Genomic DNA, 18,639 nt, shown 5'->3' with positions numbered 1-18,639 from the left:
AGAGAGTTGCTATAATGAAATTAGACTATGATTTATTGTTTTTTGCCCCATTTCTGAACTACATGGCATATACTTCATGACAAATACATATTGTTGCTATTGTTATTCTGCGTATCCTACCTACCAATAAAGGCCAAGTTCACCCTATACCTTTCCTAGGTAGTTTCTCCCTTTACTGTTCTCTCTTGAATAGACTTCACTCTTCACTTGATTATATATATACACACATATATATACATATATTATATATAATATATAATATACACATAATATATAATATACATGATGTATATAAATTTAAGATATATATATAAACACACACACACACACACACACACACACACAGAGGGTGCCAAAAAAATGTATACAAATTTTAAGTAAGGAAAACTGTATTAAAATTACCATACTCAATATATACCACTAACAAAAGATGAATACAAGTCACATATGACTTCTGCAATTACAAGAGGTGCTCAAAGTGGTTACCATCAACATCCAGACACTTATGAGAACGGCAAACTACTGCTTGAGCAACACTGACCAAAGTGTCCACTTGTATACATTTTTTGGCACCCCCAGTGTGTGTGTGAGTGTGTGTGTGTGTGTGTATATATATATGTATATGTATATATATATATATATATATATATCTTAAACTTATACACATCATATATATGTATGTGTGTATATATATGTGTGTGTGTGTGTGTGTATATATATATATATTATAAACGTGTACCATAGTGTGTTTTATATATATACTCTTAGCATTTAGTATGTATGTATAGCACCCTTCATACTATGTCAATAATCAGTTTTCCTTTTAGGCGCAGAGGAGAATTGTACACTCCCAACCCTTTTGCTGTTTCAGATAGGGGGATCCCACAGTTAGGGGGAGCCCACATGAGTAACCTGGCTAACAAGCAGTGTATAGATGGGAATGACATATCACTTTCAGACAACGGCATTTATCGCTGGCGAGAGACTCTTTAGAGCTCTTTTCCCAGGCCCAATCACTGGTCTTAGAAGCATTTGTTGCGACAAGGGCCCTATCAGCCTAGATCTGAGTGACGATAATGAGCAGAATCCCCTGATATCCATGCAGTGTCTGTAGCTTAACGAGAAATAAACCTTGTTTTCAGTTTCTGAGGCTGGGAAGGAGGGCTGTTTGTTACTGTAGCTATCCTGACTAATATACATGTGTTGGTTTTGTCTCCTTGACTAGAATGTAAAGTCTTTGAGGAGAAGGAGCAAAGTCTTACCCTTCTTTTTATCCCCATATACCAGCCACAGGCCTGGACACAAAATAAGTATTTTCTACTTGACTGAGCATCATCCAAGTATGTTCCAACAAACAAATACATAAAAAAGGTTTTCCTCCTAAGATTCCAGCACTTTGCTGATGAGCAGAATCAACAAGCATACTTTTAAGAACACAGATCACCAGTGAGCATCTTAGATTTACCTGTTCAGAACCTCCTGGGATAAGGTGGAAGCCGAGAATCCATTTCCAGGCCTACCATTAGCACATAATTCAGCAAAACAAAGTGGATTGTTCTCTGAGTTCTGCGAATTGCTCTACTTTCTCCTCACTTGTCATGCAACTTTCTCTAGGAGGTCCACATCCTCTTTGGGCCAAACAAAATTATTTTATAGGCATTTGAATGGCATTAGAAATATCATTTGAGGAACAAATAGTCATATGAGTTCTTAGGCAGATGTTCACATGACTCATCAATTTCACAAAATGATGTCTTAACAGTCCTAAGACCACTCTTAAACCCTCTTTTCTGATAATAAGATCTTACCTCTGTGCTTCTCTGTGCCACATGACCTACATCGGCTTTATTTACAGCTGCTATTAATCTGCACCACGCCTAGTTTCTGGGATTTGTCGTCAGTTACACTTAGGGTCTACCTTGAAAGAAATCTAACTATCAGCTTCAGGGTCCTATTCAAGTATGTTTCTTTGGTGACTATTTAGTTTAACACATTTCTACTTTAATAACTATAAATTGGGCCTGGGGACCACAAGTCTACTCCACTTTCTAGAAAAGAATCATTCATTCTGCAGCTGGGCATGTTTTGGGTCCCAGAGAGAAAATCAAGGTGCTGTTCATCCTATAGTGAAAGGCACCTGGGAACCTGGGAGGATGAGGAGAAAGTTGGTAGAAACTGTTCCAACTTTCCCTCCTGCCATTTGAGACCCAAGAATTAAGAGGAAGTATAGGCTCCAAGGAAATTCGGGTGGTCCCAAACTAGGCTTTCATTACATAAGTCCATTGCCAGGTGTTTTCCTGAGGGACAGAGCCTCATGTGGTTACTGAGAGGCATCCTTGGGGGGCTTCCAACCTTCTACGTTGTCCTTTCACCTGCATCAAGAGAAAATTCAAGGCAATGTAAATAATGCATATTTTTCTTTAAAAATCAGTGTAAATATTTCATAGACTGTACAGTAAATAATAAATACATTTGGAAAAAAATTATATAAATATTTGATCGTTCACAGAGCAACTCTCAAGCTTTAAGAATTATATATGAATGTTCAAAGAAATGCAATAAATCCTAAATTACATACAAATGGTTCAAAAGTCACTCGAACATAGTCATGGGTACAGTTTTTTAAAATTGCAGTGTTTGTTTCTTAGCCAGGGGAGTGTTAAATCAAGATGTCACGGTCTGTAACAGCCCGCTTGCGAATCATCTGAAATTTTGGTAACTCCCAAGCTCCTATACCTTCTGATAATACTTTGCGTGCATCTTGAAGTAATAAAACGCCCTCTGCCTATGAGAAAAATTCAGGAATACCATACTGTGCAGCTGCTGCTTTTAATGCAAAGAGTTTTCCAATCCTGCAACAGTTGCTCCCACAGAAAGACTGGATAATAAGCATCAAATGCCTCTTGTAAACAGAGCAGGCAAAGCTTTCTCACACCCCACAGTGGGTCAAATCTTTGAGGAGGAAGCTTCAACCAGATAAATGTTTGTTTGTTTTCATATTATTAGGTATGTGTTTTATATTCATAAAACAATCCATCCATCCTGCCTATAGACTCCTGGTCCTTAATCTGTTGCTTGTCCCATCTCTCTGCTCTTCTAGAATTATATGGCACTCCAGTGGCCATGACCCATACAAGTTCATTTATCTTCTCCACTTCTATTATTTCTTGTCAGTACATCCTTCGAGACACAGCCCCAGCACTGCCCCCCGGGGAAATTGTTCTCACTGAATCCTGCACATGTCTGTATTTCAGCATCTGTCCCAGAGAATTAAAGGAGTTGATTATATTAATTATTTACCACTATGTCTCAGAATCTAGAAGAGTGCCTGGCAGATAGCCAACTCTATAAATATTTGTTGAATGAATGAATGAATGAATGAATGAATGAATGAATACAGGTCTGTCTGCCTCCCTTAATGATCAGAGACACTATTTGTATTCATTATGTCCTCAGAGCCTGGCACAGTGCTTCACACAGACTAGGTGCTCAGTAAAGGTATGTTGAGAGGATAAAAAGAGATTATCAGGTAATGTGTGGTATGTGAAAGAGAAACAGAGATAAGAGAGAAGAAACAGGGCGTGTGCCAAACTGCAGCTTCACTCTGGTCATGGAAACATTTCCCTGGGGAAGATTAATAAGTACATGCTTTAATGAAGGTTTATGAGGGGAAGGAAGAGTATATTTTTAGAAAAATAAATCCTCATAAGATTTTTTTAAATGTTCCTGATTACATCCATATACTTCTTACATAGCACACACCTCTAAGAAGCTGAAAGCGTGACTAAAGTTAGCACATTACATTTTGCATCAAACTACACCAGTATGGTTGATGGAGGCCATTTATTCACCTCATTTTCCCCTTGGAGGAAGCAAAGGCAAATTAAAGGAAAATATCTAATGATTTTGACCAGAGGCAGTAGATCCCATTTCCTCTCCACAGCTCTTGAGAGCACATTGCTCCAAAGGTTTAGATGAGCAAGTCTGGCATTCACAAGCTCCCGCTGTCTATAATCCACCAATAAACAAAAGTTTGTGGCGTTTAAACACCATATAGGACTTGACAGGGAGAGGTATGCAAAAGAAAATAAGATGTAGTCCCGTCCTTATGGAAGAATCTAACTGAGGACGTAAGACAAGACAAACACTCAGGGCAAAGCTGGAGACTAGAAGTGAGTGAGAAGGTTATGAAACCAAAGCCTCAGTCTGAGGAAGCAAAAAAGGGAGGAAGAAACAAGAGAGTAACAAGACAGGAGTCAGAGGCTCCAAGCAAAGTGGTGAGGATGAGGGGCTGGAGGATGAGGACAATCCCTGAGGCTTCATGTGAAGCACCTACAGCCGCACCTCAGAATACAAGAGGGATTCTCGTATGTGCAGACTTGTACTTCATTTCCCAGTTTATCACTCTTGGGGAGTGTAACCCTTACTCCCTTTATTTATTTGTTTTCTTCCTACACTGGACGATTTATCTGGAAGCCAGACAAAGTATCACATAGGTATGCCTTCATTTTATCCAATTTCATTATACTTATGTTGATGCCTCTGCTTAGGTAAGGGGGATGAGCTGATTCCCAGATCTGCGTGAAAGAAAGACATAAGAGGATCCAAGGAATAATCTCACTCAAAGAGCCCCTGATCAAGCTGATCAAACATGAACATTGCTTCAAATGTTCATACAGTTTATAGCACAAGACAGGAAACCAATATCAAACAAAAGAAGTTAATACGAGACACAGGATCTCCGGGAAGGAAGAGACCACTATAGGCTAGGGCAACCTCTGAAAATTTCACCAAAGAATCATAGACCTTGAAAAATGTGCTTGCAACCCATATGTCTTGCCAATTTGCTTTGAAATGTAATGCAGACTTGTATTTCATTTCTTAGTTTATCACTCTAGGGGAGTGTAACCCTTACTCCCTTTATTTATTTATTTTTCTTCTTACACTGGATGATTTATCTGGAAGCCAGACAAAGTATCACATAGGTATGCCTTCATTTTATCCAATTTCATTATACTTATGTTGATGCCTCTGCTCTGTGCTTCGCACTAGGCAAAGTACTGGGCTTAACGAATAAGGACAGAGTCTGTAACACTAGGGAGAAGGTCATGAGAGGAGAGCGAGAAAAGGAGAAGCAAGAGGTCATACCCAGGTGAGGTGTTTTACCTTAGGGATCAACCTGGGGTGGAGAGGAAGTGGTGGAAGCTCTCGGACTAGATTTGATGATCCCCACTAGGAAGGGGGCCTGATCCTTGTTTTTCTGGGCACACACTGTAGAAAGCATGTGCTTCCTCGAGAAGACCATATGGGCTTGAAGCCAAATGGTGAGGTGGGTATCCAGATAGCTTTTTGTGGCTGAGTGTGGCATCTGGAGGCCCAGAAGTCTCAGAAAGCCCTGGTGGGGAGGGGTGCTATGGAGACTGGTAGGCCAACATGGAAATACTGAGATCATACATATGTCATGGCGTGGATGGCGGTCTTCAGCAACATGGGCCAACGTGGTGCCTGAAGACCAGATGAGTCCAGCTACACTCAGCAGGCATTACAATAGGATGCCAGTGACCAGAGGGAATAAAGAAACTCTTGGAGGAACCCAGCAAGGACCCAGAAGAACCACCACCACCACCTGCTCCCCCATAACCCATATAAACTTCTTCTTGTACTATGTGCCATTGGGATGAAGCAAAGGGATAGGAGACCTCTTAAAGGAAAGAAGAACGGCTCTGATTGGGAGTTTGAACTTTCAAATAACTATTTGGAAGAAATGATTAGAAATGCCATAGATTGAGTCATCTTTAATTGATGAGCTCAAGTTCCCCATTCCACCATCAACAAAACTGAGAATAAGTCTAACTATGGAAAAAAGTTACAATTTTTTTTTTACGTATCTACTTGAAAGATTGCATGTAGATAGACAATGTTATAGTGACAGAAGATCTAGATTTTCTGAAATACGCAGTATCACTTATAAAACAAACTCATAGGCACAGACAATAGTTTAGTGGTTACCAAAGGGTAAGGGGTGAGGGAAGTGGTAAATGAGGGTAAAGGGGATCAAATATACGGGGATGGAGGGAGACTAGACTTTGGGTGGTGAGCACACAATGCAATGTACAGATGATGTATGATAGAATTATACATTTCAAACTTATACAATGTTTTAACCAATGTCAACCCAATAACTTTAATAAAAATTAAAATAAATTGTTTATTCTATTGTCCGCATAATCTTGATTTTCATTTAGAAAGCAAAGTGTATTATCCAGAGACTACGTATCATCATTTCAAAGATGGTTGATTTTTCTAAGAAAAGAACCATCCTGCTCTTCCCAACTAAAAGGGAACATTGTTAAATATGTAGAAAATACAATGTAGGCTTTTCACAGTAAGTGCAACTTCTCTTCCAATAAAAGCTTACTCCCACTTGCTTTGGCAAAAGGAAATTTTTCTTTTGGCCTCCTTTCAAATAAGAAGAAAGTCTGCTAAGCTACATATACACTATTCCCAACTTACGAAGGCAAGGCAACTGCCCAGAATAAATATTATAGCCAAAGAAAACCAGAGAAAAAATTATTGTAGGATGAAAAATTAAAATACCCATAAAAGCTGGGAAGGTAGATTAGGTCTTTCTCGGTACAAAGAAGCGTATTAGAGGGCCCCATTCCTTTATCAGACAAAGACTACACCCTCTCTGCTTCTCACTCTGCTTCTCATTTTCCCAAGTCCCAGAGAAATCTGGCTTTTTTTCAGCCTGAGAATAAGGCTACCATAGTGCACAACTCTGGATATGGAGCAAAAAAGAAATAAGCTATTTACCTTAGGTCAGCAGGAAAATCTGAAATTACCATTGCAAAGAGTAGCATACACAATAAAAGATAATTTTCCCTTATAATGGAAAAAATAAAGTAAAACAGAGGTGTCATTTTACAGTTCAAAAATCAAGGGGCAAATAGTTTTGATGGTAACATGCGATCCTGATGAGGTTTCAGTGATGCTAGTACACTCGCCGCTGGTGGCCGATAACCGTTTGGTAAGCAATACGGTGACACAAGGAGAGCCATCGAGATGTTCCCAGTCTCTAATACATAGCAATACTATCATCCAAGATCCAAGAATTAACTTTCAAAAGGAATTCAGAAAAAGCAAATAACTATGTGCGCAAAGATATTTACTGCAGACTTGTCTATACGACCAAACCGCACCCCCCTAAAACAAACCCTCAAAATTTGGAAAGAAGTAAATGTCCAAAATAGGTTTATGCTACATTAACATCATGTAATATCCTGCTTCTTTGACATTATACATAATGCAAATATCTGATAACATGGGACTACCTTTATTATATAATGTTAAATGGAAAAGTAGGATGTCAATTAGTACCTACTCACTGTCACAAATAGGTTGAAAATGTTCACTTGTAATACAAAAATAATGAAACTAGTTTTATTCTGATAGTGGGGTTCAGGTTTTTTCCTATTTAAAAACTCCTTGGCTTTATTTTCAGGCTCTTAGTAAACAAACTCTCTGTCTCTTCAAATGTATATTTTTTAAGAAAGTCCTTTCAAGAGGCAATGTGGCTCTGATATAAATTCAGATGGCACAATTACAATGTATTTAAAATAATTCTCTTTCAGAATAGACAATGTAGAGAGGAAAAAATAACAGGAAGTAAAAATGCGGGAGCGAGGAATAGTATCTGGGAGAAGCCTGTCCCACAGCAGCCATTTCTTCAAGGAGAATGACACACTGAATGTAGGTAAGGGAGTTTTTAATTTTTGTTTCAGTTTTTCCTTTCTGAACATTTCTCTCCTTGAACTGTGGAAGGTGAGAGATTTTTTAAAAAATTAAAAACCTCTTTTTGGTTAGCTGCTGTGCAGAGCTAACTGCCAAATCTGAGCAGAAAAGAAAAGAACAGCTTTGACAAGAGTTTGCCACTAAATAAGATTCTCACACCTAAGAAATTAATGCCCCCACCAAAAGTACCCATAGGAACGTTTAAAATCAAATCTAAAAGTGATTTATGGGTCGTCCAAATATTGGACGAAGCCCAGCATGTGAAGGTTAAAGTGTTTTCTAAGGGGAGAGTAGAAACCAAACTCAATTCAGTAGATACGGAGAGTAAACGGAATTCAGTGCTCATAGGTACATAATACTGAGGAGTCACAGTGCTTTAAAGAGCACAGCAGAGCAGAAAAGGCACCAAACCAGGCGTGAGAAAACTGAGTGCTAATCACAGCTCTGTCACTAACGACCTGACGCTCTGAAAGTGGGAAAATCACAACTTTCCTTGTTGTTTTTGGTGGTCTGGTTTTTATTGTTGTTTTGTTTTGAATCTGAAAGTTGAAGGAATTCAGTTATATTGCTCTAGTCTGCTCACAGGACAGAGCCAACCTGGTGGGGCTGCCTAGGAGGCTGGTACTGGGTGTTTGGGAGGTTGTAGATATGTCAAGAAGCCTGTTGTCCTTAAATGAATATTTCGTGGAGATCGAGTCTCCCTCGCCAATGCCCTCCAGCCACAAACCCCCTGAAATACACTGACATTCAACAGAATTAGGTTTCCTGGCCCTTTGCAATGACAGAGACCCCACACCAGGGAGAACCGAGGGACGGGTATCTCAGTGAGAGACATTTTAGGATGAGCTTGTATTAAGATTGGAGCTTTTCAGGGAGGCTCAAGGAAGTATGGTTTCATATTGCATTGGGTGCTATCAGAAAGCAAAGATAATTCCATCATTGAGCATCTTTTTTTTTTACTAGTAGACAGGAGAAACAGGGCTGGACTAAAGCTACAATTGGTAAAGAAGCAGCAGTCACTCACAGGAGGCTCAGAATGGGAATGTTTGTCCGTATTGGTTTGGACAGTGCTCTTGTTTTTGGCTGTGTGCGGACATGTTTACAGAGTGGTTTTGTTTGTGTAGTGCTCCGTCCATGAGCAGAGAGTAGCACTGTCTGATACTGATATTCTGTGAAATTGTTTACGTCTCACAGAACTCCATGGTCTAGCCATTAGAGCCAGACAGCTCCAAGCTGACAGCAGTCAGGGGCTGCACTTTTCTTTCTCGCTGTGAAGAAAATAATTAACTCCAGGGGTAAGTAATTAGCTCAGAAGCCAGAAAAGGAGGCCCCGGGCTGGAAGCTATTGAAAGGTAGAGAGTCAATCCATAAAGTTAAAGCTCTAGGAAAATGAGCCAGACAACAAGTAAAAGGTATTGACTTAGAGGGGGAAAAACGACAGAGTCGTATGAGCAGGTGACACAGGATAGCAGTGGAACTGACTCCTGGAATGCAGAGCCTCTACAAGGCTGCTCCATTTATGCACAGATCTGTGGAGTCCATTGTTAGGGCAGATTTTAAGGCGATTAAGCTAGGCCAGACATAGTAATATCTCAAGTATTTCTCAGTTCTATAATTTTATGAAACCTTGCTCCAAATGGTATTTTATTTTAAACACAAAACTGATGTGTATTTGAAATAACAACTGTTGGTCTATTTTAATAGCTATTGTATTAAAAATGGAATTAAGCATGAGATGATGGGCATTATTCAATCTGTCAGCACTCTATGCATGGATCAGGGAGATACTGTTTAGCCATCTAAAGTATAGAAATAACATTTAAGAGGAAATTGGTTTATATAGATGGGAAGAATATGCATTTCAGAAGATATAGACTCTTTCTGGTTTGAGAGTAAGTCCCATTTCTCAGTGGTGTATCTGCTCATCCCAGATCATATACTCTGATGTTTTTTAATGCTCCTATATATATAAAAAAAAAAAAAAAAAAAAGCCTTGCCTTACCAATGCAGATCTATTTAGTGATGCTAAAAATCCACAATCCATTATGGTTAATGGGTAACCCATTCCAGGAACATCTATAAGGAGTTTGGATACGACTGAAAAGTGTTTAAACAGCACCTGCCGAGGTGCAAAGTCTCTCCATCCGGTACCTTTGGATTTCCTGGGGTGTATACTTAGAACAGGATGGGTACTACATATCACACAGGGCTACCCATGACTGAAGAGGCCCCCACACAAGTTTTGGAAGTTGCAGCAGTATTCGTGGGCAGCTGAATGACAAAATAGTGATTCTGGTGTTAGTTCCAGTAACTGACTTCGCAGCGTCAGAGGCAGGGCACCGCCTGCAAAGACATCGGTAACTTGGCTCCTCAAGGGAAGTCTTGCTGGCACCTACGTGGGTCCACGAACTTTGGCAGATGGAGTAGTATTTGAACATAGCAGATCAGGAAAATAAAAACAATAAAAGAAAAGCAATTTTCTAAATGAAATCTACATGAACTCAACCACCTGCAACAGTTCACCGGAACCTATGAAGATCACCCAGAAGGTTTTAACCACCTCCACAACTCCAACTGATCCTGCAATAGCCTCTGGTTTGTTTGAGTTTTTAAAACTTCCTTCTTGAAAAATAAAATGTATTACAAGGAGTAAATAGAAATGTACCTGGCCTCCACCCACTTCAGGCCTTTGTTCCTGGTCTCTGCTTCAATAAGATGTGTATGAAAGTGTGTGTGTGTGGGGGGGGGTGTAAATATAATATATATAAATACAATATACATATAATTTTATACCCATTGTAATTTTTATCTGTAGACAAAAAGCAAAGGGATATTTTTCCTTCTCAGGGAAAACTTCCATTAAGATCTTTTCTGAACAGTTTTAATGGAAAGAATAAATCACGCAATTATGGACTGGCTAGACTTTCTTAGGATTCAGGTTCCATCACTATTATTTGTACCTCAAAAGGAGCTCCAAGATCCAGCAATTCATCCTGTCTCCTCAGTCCCCAGTGGTGGTGTAAACGAAAAGGGGGACACATACTAAACCTGACAAGCTCAGGGGATGCCAGCATGGCAGGACCCACAAACTCAAAGACTGAGCATAAAAAGTAACCATACGGGATGATCGGACCATAAAAATTCCTAACTGAAAGCAGGAGGTGGCAGTAGTTGCGTCCTAGACCTGTAGCTTCTTTGACAAAGGTCAGTCTTTACCTTAAGTGAGCCTTGTCCACTGTTCTTATGTATCTAGGATAACATGTCTTTCAAATGTCAGAGTAATTTTCCTTTCCTACCCCTCAGGGAACAACCTCTGGCACCAGAGCACAGACCACACAACCCCTCATTGTCACCTTGTTCCCCACACACCATCTCTGTGTGCTGTAAATGTTATATATGAACTAACCTGTGCCTACCAGTGTAAAAGAAGTATGTATCTCCCCCTTTTACTTTTTATCCAGCCCCAGAGATTCCCCTGCTTTGCTTTCTCCTGCCCTCCTTAACCTACCACCAATGGATTTCATGTAACTCTCCTTATCTCTCCTTCTTTCATTCTAATGTATAAAACAAGCTGCAAAACTTCCATTCTCTGGAGCATCTTCTCTATCCGTTGAGATTTTACCTCCTAGCAAATGTCATCAGTTTCGCTCAAATAAACTCATAAAAATTCTCTAGAGGTTTGGACATTTCCTATGTCGACAATGGGAACATTGAACTTTGTAAAAATTGCCAAAGTTCCTAGCAGCTCGACGGGTTAACATGGGGCTCTTAGAGGATGGTTCTCTGTGTGCCTGCTCACCTTCAGTGACCTGTGTGCAAGGGTACACTACCTTTTAAATTAGGATGCAAATGAAACCACAGTCACTGCCATTGAGAAGCTCACAGGAGTCATTATTTAAGGCAGTGGTTCTCACACTTACTGCAGCAGCCTGCTTTAAAACAAATCCTGACGCGAGGTCCCACCTCAGGCCATTTAAATCCGAATCTCTATTAGTGGACCCAGGCATCAGTACTTTTTAAAGCTCCCAAATAATTCTAATGTGCCACCAAGTTTGAGAACCATTGGTTTAGGGTAAAGGGGAAAACAAAACAGAAAAACTGAGGCCAGTAAACATTTCAGTGCTGTGCTTCTGCTGGAATGGAGGCAAACTAACCCCCAAGGACATTTTAGAGCCAGCCACTCCCAAGAACTAGAGAGGAGATAAAAGGACCTCTGTACTTTGAATAGAGGCTTATTTACTGCTACAATTTGTTTGTGCAGGATGCTGCAGTTTGCCATGTGGGTGGAGGACGGCTGAGTGAACCATTCTTGCCAAGCCTAAAAATTAGAACATGCTGAGAGAATGCAGGAGGGGACCCTTCTGTGGCTCTTTGTACCTGAGTAGAAATGATTTGAATTTCTTTAGGCCATAACTGATGAAGGTCTATAAAACTACCTTTGGGATATGAGTCCAAGAATAGGATACTCTTTTCAGTTTTTCTAGGTCCTCCCAAGCATTCACCTTCTTTGGCTGCCCCTGCATGACTTCCTTGGGTACCAGGAACCTAGGAGCAAAGTCCTGGTGACACACAAGCTTTGACTTCAGAGGACCAGGTGTGTGGATGCAGCCAGGATGCAGAAATGGGTGGCTGCTACTTTCTATAAAACCCAAAGAAATATTTCACCATACACTCCAGCCAGCTGGTAAGATTCAGTTCCAAGCTGTGTATTCTGCTCAGTGTTCAACTTATCTCCACAATCAAAGGAAAGTTACTGCCAAGTTTGCTTGAATACCTTGCTATTTCGTGACAATCCCAAAGTCTGCAGAATCTTCGACTATGTGGCCCTAGTTCCTAGCTCCATATCTACTTTTTTTTTTCCAGTTCCCCCATTCCTGTTTGGATGATAAAAGCACTGTGTATAGCTCAGAGCATTTTCATGTGTAATACTTCATAAACATTTCTTGAACAGACGAATAGCAGTAGCTCTTAATCATGTGGTATTTATGATGGGCCAGGCATTGTTCTAAGCACTTTACATGTATCGACTCATTTAAGCCTCATTAAGCCCTGTGAAGTCAGTCCTAGGAGGAGGCTCATTCTACCATGCAAGACACGGAGCCGAGAGGGGTTACATCACTTGATCAGAGTCACAGAGTTAGAAGGAAATCACAGACTAGAAGAGCCGGATTCCACCCAAGGCCAACTGGCTCCAGCATCTTCTTCCTTGTGAAGAGTGAGTGAACGACGAAGCCTCCTCCTTGATACTGATATGTCTTCCTTTAGACCACATACTTTCTAGTTGCTTTTTTCCACTCAGAATGATTTTCCAGGTGTCCATGTTGCTGTGTGGAAATACAGCACATGCCTTCTGACCATTGTGTTCCATCAGAAGCATAGAACAAATTTTACAAAGCCATTCCTCCCATGACGAACACCCATATTACTTCCAACACTCGGTAGAACAAACAGCAAACAGGATGCATCCTTGTATTTAGCTCTTGTGAACTTTTTCAAGTGTTTCGACGGTGTCTGATCAGGAGTGTAACTTCTGAGTATAAAGTAATCGTGCAGTTAAGTTTGCTTACCATTGTCAGTTACTCTCCAGGAACCCTAGACCAGCTTATAGTTCTGCCAATGATGCATGAGTGAAAAGAGCACTCTAAGGGTCCGTGACCAAGCAAAAATGAGTAACTCAAAACCATTTAGAGTCTCTTATTCTTTAATTGCCAGGGTTCTACCTAAACTCCTTTTAGCTTAAGCCAACTTTCTTAAGAATTGTTGCAATTATTTTTATTCTCACTAAAAATAGATTGATTATGTATTACATAGCCTAATTAATAGCACATTTCAAATCCCAGTTATGATTTCAAAATGACTTCATTCTGCACGTAACTCATAATTTATAAAAGCTACCATATATGCTTTTGTTTTCTATGTAACGATAATTCAAAATTAATATGAAAGTTAAAATATACCTAACCCTTCACAGTATATATGAATATACCAGTCGGCCACTCTCCTCAAGGAACCACCTTAAGAAATGTCAGTTCCACTAAAAAGCATGTTAGAGTTTAAAAGGGTTCTGGGGGCAGGGCAGGGGAGAAAAAAGAATAAAGAGAAACTATACCCAGCATGTAAACCACCAAGAATGTGCTGGCCAGATTCAGATTGTTGGCAGGAAAAGATTTTTATAATTTCTTTTCCATAATTTAGCCTAGCTGGATAATTACATTTAGAAAAATAAGAGAGTAACCACAGATGTGTATGTAATGGAATTTTTTTTAATGTAGATATATCTCTCATGGAAATAAAAGGGGTAATAGAAGGCTATCATGATCAACTTTAGAACAAAAGTTGTATGCACGCCAACCAAAAGAACAATTAAAATCAGCCAAGAAGACACAGAATGCCAATCTTATCCACTTGTCACTTCAGCAAGAGAGCTTGACAGTTGTGCCATCACTCTCGCCGACACAGTTCTAAGGAATAGAGCAGCTTCCACGGGTATGGGAAGCAAAGTCTATGCAAACCAGTTTCACCCAAAGAGTTCAGAACTTTGTTTTAAGCAGCAGCTTTGGCTAAAACCATTCTTTGTTCTCTATAAATAGTTAAAATGTCTGGGCAGGCAGCATGTTGAAAATGAAACGACCACAGGCTCTGGGGTCATCTGCGTGACAGTTGCACTAGTTACATGATCCTGGGAAAGTTTACTTCTCCTTCTGGAGGTCCCAAAGCAGAAGCTGACTCCTTGTCTTTTCCAGCTTCTAGAAGCTACCTGTCTTGCTTGGCTCATAGCCCCTTTCAGCAACCACGTCACTCTGACCTCTGCGTCCTTCATCACAGCTCCTCTTACTCCTTGCCTCCTCCTTCTACTTACAAGAACCCTTATGATTACATTAACAGATAATCCGAAATAACCTCTCCATCAGAAGGTCCTTCATGTAAGCATATCTGCTGAGTCTCTTTTGCCATCTATTCACCGGTTCTAGGGGTAAGGATAAAGGCATACCGGAAGACACTATTCTCCCAACCATATTAGCTAGATGACATTTGGCAAGGTGCAATTTTGATGGACTTCAGTTTCCTATCTGTCAACTGGGAATCTTTAGTTGTTTGAGTAAATAAAATAATGACCGTGAAGTACTCAGCAAATGCCCCAGCTCACAGTGCAAGTGTTCAACAATTGCAACCCATAAAAACACTAAGAACAAAAATAAACAACAACAAAAAGAACGATGCAAGTGGCCTGAGAGTTGTATAATTCAAATTGTTTTCATTTTTCCATTCCCTATGCTTGAAAGACATATTTATAATCTTCTTGAAACAATATGTCACTTGAGTTTTTTAAGCTATAATCAGAACAGGAGTTTATGTCATAAAACAGAAGGATTACTTAGAGCATTAGTAATAAATTTAAAAAGAGTGCCTACTAGAAAAGATTGAATGAACCACACCTTAGCTCAAAAGAAAGATCAAAACTGAATAGAAAATACAGGGGGTGCCAAAAAAATGTATCCATATGACTTGTATTTATCTTTTGTTATCGGTATATATTGAGTATTACAATTTTAATACAGTCTTTTCCTTTCTTAAAATGTGTATATATACTTTGTTTTGGCACCCTCTGTAGATATCAAAAGCTTTAAATCTTCGCATGCCCAATGACCCAGATAGCCAACACCCAGGAGTATATCCAAGAGGAATGGGCAAAGCCTCAGCTACATGGTATTTGTAACAACATCGTTTATAAAAGGAAGAGTGTGCAAATCAAATTGTTCTACAGTAGGAGTCTCTTTTAATAAATTAAGTCTATGTTTGTTATTAAAAGAAAAAACAAGGAAGAAAAAGAAGAGTGAAGAAACACCCAGTGTTAAAAGTGTTGAATTATGGTAAATTGCGGGTGATTTTTATTTTTTCCATTTACTTAGCTTCATGTTCTAAATTTCCTATAGTTTTCTACTTTGTAATAGGTCAAATCCAATCTTGTTTGCTTCTCGGTAGAGTTTGTTGGTTTTACATTACAACACGGAATGAGCAAATTCAGGTAGGACTCCTCCTGAACAGACCTGCCCCCAGACAAGCCAGGGGGGTCTAGAACCTGAAAAGACAGGCAAGGGATAGAACTTTTGGGTTCTCAGGAGTCCAAGAGCTACATTTAAGTCAGACATAAAAGCAAGCAGGAGCCAGAGAAAGGTACTGGATAAGTGAAAAGGCTATAAAAAAAAACATTTTCTATCCTGAATTGGGTTCAGACAGAATGTGCGTGATTAGATAGAGACATTGAAAACAAAGGGGATTCTGAATAAAAGCCTCGACTACTTATTTTATGTCAGGCCATTGTTGATATTAGTGCCTCCATGCCTATATTTACTTGTGTAAACTGTACCTTTCGCTGCATTCAAAAGTATTGACCTGAGATTACACGAGCGACATGGTAAGCAAGGGTACTGGGGATAAAGGGAAAAGACTTCTCTGATGTTATAGTCCAACAAAAGAACTCCAAATATGATCCTCACGCAGCACCTCAAGTAAGCAAACCTATTCTGGACTCGCTATTCCATTAATTAACTAGGTGACCTTGAGCAGATCAATTATCCTCCCAGAATTTATTTCCAGAGAAAATCAAACTAGAATTAATGGTTTTCTAACTATTATTTTTGGAAAGAGCAGAGGGACAGAACAAAGGATGAACGGAAAAACCCGTTCCAATCTTGGCTTAACACCACACCAATTGTAATTTTCATCTTTTATTCATTTACATTTCCTTATAAGATTTTGTTTAAAGAAAGAGTTCTACTGTCTTTATAAAACAATTTGAAATTTCCTTGACTAGATGATTTCTAATGTATTTCCAAAATATGACCATCTCTCTAGAAAAACCTCAGGTGGTAGCCCAAAAGTGAAAAAACAAAGGATTCAAGGGCCAGATGCCTGAAGCTTGAGGACAAAGGCAGTGGCCAAACACAGGCCCAATGCAAGTGAACACCCATCCGGCAGCTAGAAAACCAGTGTGAATCTGGTTCTACACCCTGTCTTTCCACTTTTCCAGGTAAACTCCTACCACATACATTTCTAAAGTGGTACATTTGCTTTATTGTGGTTCTACGGGCCAGGTCAAGTTGGGCAAACATTATATGGTAATTATATTCTACATCCACAGCTTTAAATGGAAAGAAAAGGACTGGAGCACATACATATTTACATCTCAGTGTCACTTCTAGTTTAGTTAATTACCAAGAGTACGGGGAAGAAAACGCCAAAGAAGGGCAGGAAAGGGGTTGTAGTTGCTTCAATGTATCAATGAGAATAAAAGCCAGCGCTTGCTCCTTGTTATCCTCTTTCCCACCCTAGGAAAACCTGTACACCTAATTGCCCCTCAATCCTGGATTTCACCGTAATGGCTTCCACTCATGTCACACCACTTGTGGGTCAAGTGCAGTACTAGATGCTCTTCCATACATAATCTCATTTCATTCTCAGCACACTCCTACTAGGTATTACTGAGCCATTTTAAAGATGATGAAAGTGAAACTCAAGAAAGGTAAATAATTGGCTCAGGATCTCAGAACTAGTCAGAAAAAAACTACAGGACTCAAACTTTGACCTTCCTCACTGCAAAGCCTGTTTTCACAATGTGGACAGACCATAAAATTTATTGCAGGAGATACTAGGTGTACAAAACGAGGTAATTCACACAGTAGTCAAATAATTAGTAATTTGCTCCCACTACCAATTATTCTTTGTAATAAATACATTTTGAATAATAATAGAGTATGTGATTTCTCTCTTCAAAATGTCTTCTGAAGGTCATGACTTTCAGCAGAAGTAACTATTTTCTATTTTGGTCTGGCTTTAATTTGGGTAATAGTCTGATTGAGCATAGATATTTATGACATTTATTAAAAGCTTTTATTACTAATTTTGCCCAGAAAAAAAGTTTTAATGGAGATGTATTGGAGAATTTCCATAAAATTAATGTCCCAACTTAATGGATGTCTAAGGTATCATTATTAACGGGAATGTTCCATAGACTAGGATCCTTTGATTAGAGATTAGATACAGTTAGATCAGAACTTATTTAAAACTGGACACATGCCAAAGTATCCAGAAATTCAATTTAAACATATTCTAGAGGCTAATGCTTTATTTAGGTTGTGTCTTTATGATGCCAAATGAAAAGCTGCAGTTACAAAAAAAAAAAAAAAAAAATCAATCGATTTGGTTGGCGGCTGGATGAACTAAAGACCACATCGTGCTCAGTTTGACTTCCCCTGATGCTTGCATGAAGCCAGTCAGTTGAATTAAGATAAATTTTCCATCTATAGAAAATGACCCCCATCTTCCAGAAGGACATTCTTACTGGACCAGCAGCCCGGGTCTCTCACAGTCCTGACTGGCCCTGCCCTGTCTTGACTAATGAATTTCTTCTTTTCCAATCCCACGACTGTGATTCTCAGCAGTGTGGGGAAACCCCAGGCTCCTAACTCTCATCTTGCAGAAGGCACATCAAAGACCGCTGGGGGTAGGGACATCTTTATGCCACATCTTCTACCAACATCGAAATTCTGAGAGGTCGTCCCCCTTCTCAGATTTAAAATCTTCCATTTAGAGTTGGCTTTAAGGTAAAAACTGTCACATGGCTGTGTTAGCTTTAGTTCCGTCTGAGGAATCTTAGGCCATTCTCAACACACTTAAGCAACTAAAAACAGCTTGAAAGAGGCTGGGGGGAAAAAAAAGAGAGAGAGAGAAAGGGGAACCTCAGTACTTCTGACCCAGTTAGGAATAAGATTGAGTTTCAGTCCTCTTACTTCCTGAAGGTAATTTTCTGGGTTGGTAGGCATGGGATCACCCACCCCTAGAAAG

General features: G+C 39.5%; 1 long non-coding RNA gene across 1 annotated transcript in view; it reads right to left on the bottom strand.

Moving 5' to 3' along the window:
* Positions 1-755: 755 nt before the first annotated feature.
* Positions 756-18,639, bottom strand: part of LOC141568293 (uncharacterized) — a 179,474-nt gene continuing 161,590 nt past the window's right edge. Inside the window, exon 4 of the long non-coding RNA XR_012491417.1 lies at positions 756-2,372. This is a non-coding gene — a long non-coding RNA (uncharacterized LOC141568293). The remainder of the gene's footprint in view (positions 2,373-18,639) is intronic.

Source organism: Rhinolophus sinicus, linkage group LG01 (assembly GCF_036562045.2).
Source record: "Rhinolophus sinicus isolate RSC01 linkage group LG01, ASM3656204v1, whole genome shotgun sequence".
Taxonomy (NCBI): domain Eukaryota; kingdom Metazoa; phylum Chordata; class Mammalia; order Chiroptera; family Rhinolophidae; genus Rhinolophus; species Rhinolophus sinicus.
Note: the sequence above shows the minus strand (reverse complement) of the source record. Positions and strands in the feature narration are given on the sequence as shown.